Source organism: Mustelus asterias, chromosome 20, assembly GCF_964213995.1.
Source record: "Mustelus asterias chromosome 20, sMusAst1.hap1.1, whole genome shotgun sequence".
NCBI lineage: Eukaryota > Metazoa > Chordata > Chondrichthyes > Carcharhiniformes > Triakidae > Mustelus > Mustelus asterias.
Genome location: NC_135820.1, coordinates 78168344 through 78174343, shown reverse-complemented (window position 1 = coordinate 78174343; position 6000 = coordinate 78168344).

Genomic DNA, 6000 nt, shown 5'->3' with positions numbered 1-6000 from the left:
ACATGACTTCATTTCTTCAGAATGGTCAAAATGTTATTCAGGTTAAGAAACTAAAATGTTGGGAACAGTAAATGCCTGTTCTGTTTCCTTGGCGCACTTTCCATTCAACCTCCTGCACTAACTGGGGGACATTCTACAAAATGCACAAACTCATGTCAGAAACGCCACAGATGAAGGACCCCTTATGAGCAAACAGACACTGAGCCATGTTCCAATGAAGCACAACATAAAGGCATAGTTGCATAATTAGCAAGTACTGTAATTGGAACCTCTTTGCAGTCAGACCATTAGCCACAGTGTCTCATCAATACTTTCTCTCTCTGGTGTTTTATTTTAGATCACTCAATGATGGGGTTGACCTGACAATCTGCTTCCTAACCGCTATCTCTCCATCTCCACCCACCCCCCCCAACCAGATGTGAAACATAGAACATCTCCTTGTTTTACTCATCTCCAACATCAGATTTTCTCCAATCTGCACCTTTTCCCTAGCCGCTGATGCAGACTGCTTACCAATAAATCCCAGAGTGAACTATCCAATTTGAAGATTTGATGGTCCTAATTAATTAATCTACTCATCAGCCCCTGTAATATCAGATGCTTTTACTACCTCAGTTGCTAAAGATCAGTGATGGGCAAAATATCTGTAGGAGCCAGATCCAGCCTGCCACTCTGACTAGCACAGAGGTTCTAAACTGGGATTCATGCACCCTGGTTGTACAAAGTGTTAAGGCCCAGGTCAGAAACTCCAAAGTATTTTGTGAAGTTAGCCTAGACCCTAAGTTTTACATTGATTTTGGCATTAGGCTGAGCATTAGGTGTTTCACTCCAGGTATGATTCAAGTGACCCACAAAGAAGCTTTTATCAAACAAAGTTTATTTAAGAACACAGTTAACATATAACAAAACAAATTAGCATAGCTTTTACCAATTACAAGGCTTAAACATAATACAATGTGCTCCTAACAGCTAGCTATCTCTGTTGTTCCAAGTTACACAGACACACACCTTTCTTCAGACTTGGCATAGAAGCAAGGAAGCTCGCGATGCTGGTGGATTTGCAGCTTTTTAACACCTGCTGTGAATCGGTCCTTTGAACGTTTGATCAAATCTCTGAGGCTTCCCAGTCCTGGAACTTTCCAAAAACCTCTGGCAAAATCTCTGGAGAGAGAGAGGCAGAGACAGAGGCTTCTTTCACCAGCTTCTAGCTGCGACTGAGAAACAAAACTAAAAACCTCAGAGGGTAAAAGTACTGCTGCTTCTCTCCACTTCAAGCTGTTACTGAAAAGCAAAGCGAAAAACTGGACTTTTCTATGAAGAATGCTGAACATTGTGCAATCATCAGCCAACAGCCCCACTTCTCACCTTATGATGGAAGGAAGACCATTGATTATGCAGCTGAACTTGGTTGGGCCTAGGACACTCCCCTGAGGAACTCCTGCAGTGATGTCCTGGAACTGAGATGGGATGGTTGACCTCCAACCACCACAATGATATTCCTTTGCGCCAGGTATGACTACAATCAGGGAGGACTTTCCCTCTGATTCTCATTGACTCCCGTCTTGCTAGGGATCCTTGATGCCAAATTTGGTCAAATACTGCCTTGGTGTCAAGGGCAGTCACTCTCACCCACCTCTGGCATTCAGCTCATGTCCATTATTGAACCAAGGCTGTAATGAGGTCAAGAGCTTAGACACCCCAATGAAACCCAAACTGAGCATCTGTGAGCAGGTTATTGTTCAGCAAGTGCTGCTTGATAGCGCTGTTGATGACCCCTTCTATCACTTTACTGACGATGAAGAGTGGACTGATGGGGCAGTAACTAGCCAAGTTGGAATTTGTTTCCTGTATACAGGACATATCTGGGCAATTTTACACATCACCAGGTAGATGCCAATGTTTTAGCTGTACTGGAACAACTTGGCTAGGAGCACAGCACAAGTCTTCAGTACTATTGCTGGAATATTGTCAGGGCCCATAATCTTTGCAGTATCAAGTGTTTTCAGACATTTCTTGAAATCACATGGAGTGAATTAAATTGGCTACAGACTGACGTCTGTGATGTTTGGGACGTCCAGAGGAAGCCAAGATGCATCACACACTTGACACTTCTGGCTGAAGATTGTTGCAAATAAAGTTTTTATAAAGTTTATAAAGTTTATTTATTATTGTCACAAATTTATTACATTAACACTGCAATGAAGTTACTGTGAAAATCCCCTAGTCGCCACACTCCGGCACCTGTTCGGGTACACTGAGGGAGAATTTAGCATGGCAAATGCACCTGACCAGCACATCTTTCGGACTGTGGGTGGAAATCGGAGCATCCGGAGGAAACCCAGGCAAACATGGGGAGAACGTGTGGACTCCGCACAAACAGTGAACCAAACCGGGAATGCTTCAACTTTTACTTTATCTTTTACACTGATGTGCTGGGCTCCCCCATCATTGAGGATTGGGATGTTTGTGGAGCCTTTTCCTCCAGTGAGTTGTTTAATTGTCCACCAACATTCACAGCTGGATGTGGCAGGACTGCAGAGCTTAGATCAGATCCATTGATTGTGGAATTGCTTAGCTATTCCTTCCTGCTTATGTTACTTGGCATGCACATAGTCCAGTGTTGTAACTAAATTATCCTCGCATGTGCTGGCCAACAATTGGAGGTCTACAATTAATCTCAATACTTTCGGGTTAAAGAGGAGGAAATCAGTCAAGGATTGCTGACTGCTAACCAGTGAAACCTATTTCAAATAGTGTGTGAAAACTTTAAAAAAGTGAAAACTTTAAAAAAAAAGCAATTGTTAAAAACTAGAACATGGGTTCCCAAACAGAATTCATCATACTGCCCCATGGTTCCGCAGTCAATCCAGCTGATGCAGCCCGAGAACAGATGGCGCCAGCAGGGCCAGAGAAGAGCTGAGGCTGGAGAAGGGCTGGGGTCTGAGAAGAGCTGGTGCCAAGGTTAGGGGGGGGGGGGGGGATGGTGGTTGGAGGAGAATGAGGGTGTGGTGAGATTGGTGAGAGTGTGCGAGGATGGGGTTGAGTGTGTTTGGTTGGGGGATGAGGGTGAGAGTGGGTAAGAGTGTGATGATACTGTGCTATTTTGATATATTTTATGTTTAAAGTGGGGTTGCTTTAAGAGGAAGTGTTTTGTTACAATAGTCAATTTTTCTGGTAAACATGCAGCAGATGCTAAGAATGCAGAATAATAACTGATTTTCGCTAATTTAGTTAAGGAATGTATTACTTTGTAGAGTTAATGTATCTTTTGTTTATTCAGGTTCACCTGGGATTTTAGACGAGGTATGCAGAGTATTGTGATTAATGGGAGGAGATCAGCCTGCAGGAAAGTACAGTTTCATTTTCATTTTAAAAGTACAAGCAGTTGCTGCCTGGGCTGCCAGAAGAAAGCAGTATCTCTGTGCGTGTGTCTCTCTCCAAAGGCTTTCTGAAAGCTCCAAGCCTGGTAACCTAAGTCAAAGCAAGTATGCCTGATATGTTTTGCTAACTAATTTTAAAAAAAGGTTTAAGGCAATAAGAGAAATATTGCTTGATTGGAACTCACAGTGATAGGTTAGCAGTTAAGAATTGTGTCCTGTCATGTTTAAGTGTTGTTTAACTGTTAAAAGTTAAGCTAATTCATTTGTTATAATTAAACTGTGTTATTAAATAAAGTTCATTTTGATAAAAGCTTTCCAGTTTGTCAATAGAATCACACTTGGACTGAAACAACACATCTTTAGTGTTTGTGGGAGCTTACTTGTGTGCAAATTGGCTGCTGCATTTTCTACATTACAACGCCAACTATACCTGGATGTCAAGTGCTTTTGGACATCTGGTTGTGAAAAGCACTTTACAAATGTGGTCTGAAAACAGCGTCCTCTCCCAAGAAAACTTGCCCAGCATCGATTTGTTAATCTGGGAGCTCATTTGTTTGACAACAGACCCCCGAAGTATTTGTTCTATTCTGAACTCCTTCATAGAAAGATACTCCCAGGGGATGATGGAAACGTTTTAGGAATGTCCTCAAAGCATCCCCTTAGAGGCTAAACTTACCTGTCAACACATGGGAAATGTGGCAAGCCAAAAAAAAGGTATCTTTGGGGCGACACTGAACACACGGAAATACTTTGCCGAGAATGTGCAGAGCGAAGTCAAGAGGCTCTATTTTATCATTTTGATTCTAAGTGCTGGGAGTGTTTCAGATCTGACTTTTAGACCCGTTCTGAGGCGCCCCCATTCGCACTCTGCCTGCAAAAATATCAGTGATTCCGAATCTCACTTCAGAAGCCGGTGGGTGGGGCTTATGCGCCCGAAATCCTGCAGCTCCAATGCTGCGCACGCGCAGAAAAGAAAATGGTAGAATGCGGCCCCCCCGCCATATCCCTCCTGGGCCGAATAACGCCTCCTCTTGGCCCCCACCGATGTTGTCCCACCCCCCTCAACATTCCTGATCTCCTTATCCCCCCACCCCTCTCCCATCCAGACCAATCGGCAGGCCCTTCCCCACCTTCCCCCTCACTGATCTCAGGCAGAGTGGCAGTGGACCCCCCGCCCCACCGATCTCAAGCAGAGAGCCGTTGGATGCTTGGCACCTACCTCCTCACTAACTGAATCAGACTTTTGTGGAGCATGTCTGTTTTGCGCCGAATCTGGATAGGCGAACGTGGTGGTAAAGGGGGAGGTGCCGGTAAGGTTAGGCATGCAGCCCATTAAGTCAATTTAAATGCATGCAAATGCATTTAAATGGCCATCGCACCCATTTCAGGCGCAGTCCCAATCGCAGCCATTTTCGGGCCTTGGTAAATGGGGAACCAGTGCGGAGGAGGGCGCAGATCGCGCTAGTCGCCTCACACCCGACCTTCCAAGTTCTCGCACCCGAAAACGGGCGCAACTTGATGGTAAAATCATGCCCAAGGACTCAGAGAGTGCACAAACCTCCAAACAACTCATCTGTGAGAGTACACAACCCTGTCCTACATGTGGCAGAGTCTGCAGATTGTTCACGGAATTTATCAGACATCTTAGAACCCACTGAACCAGAAACAAGTCATCCTCAACCCCAAAGGACTGTGTTTGGTATAAATGCAATTTCCTTTCTGGTCTTTTGAGCATTCCTGATTTTAATCCTTCCACTGCCGTTCTAGCCGTGCCTTCAGCTGTCTGGGCACTAAACACAGGGGTTCCCTCCCTAAAACTCTCTTCCTCTCTCTCTCCTGCTTTGAGATACTTTTAGAAAGGTACCTCTTTGACCGAGCTTCTGACAACCTATCCTAATATCACCTCATGTGGTTCAGTGTCAAATTGTGCCTGTTAATGCTCCTACAAGTGCCTTGGGATGTTTTACTATGTTAAAGGTGCTATATAAATGCAAGTTATAGTTATTGGTTCTGCTCATCAACATGCAATCATCCTGAAGGGATCTGAAGAAATGATGAAACTCTTAAAGAATCTGAAGCTCTTTATTGTTACTTTAATTTTCCGCATTTCCTAGAAAATGTTTAGTACAGACTTCTGTTAGTGATTTGTGTTGGCAAGTTGTTGATTCATTTCATCGTGAAGATTCTTGGATTCTCTTTACCTTTCTCTAAAAATACAAGTGTTCTTTATTTGGAGCCTCAGCGAACCAACAATTATCTGTTAATCCATTGAAAAGCCAACAGCAGCTACACACACACACATTTCCCAGCAGAAGTCATTGGTATGCAATCATTACCTGCTTTAATCCTTTCCAATAATCCCTTTGGTTAATATTTCAAGAATGAACAAACTTGCATTAATATAGCATTTCTCAAAACCTCAGGACATTCCAAAGTGCTTTACAGTGAGTTACTTTTTGAAGTGTAATGCAGGAAATGCAGCAGCCAATTTATGCCCAGCCAGCTCACAAATACAACAATACAATAATAGGCAACTGAGCTTTTTTAAATGATAAAAACAAACTACTGTGGATGCTGGAACCAGTTCTTGAGAAAGGTCATATAAACTCAAAACGTTAAT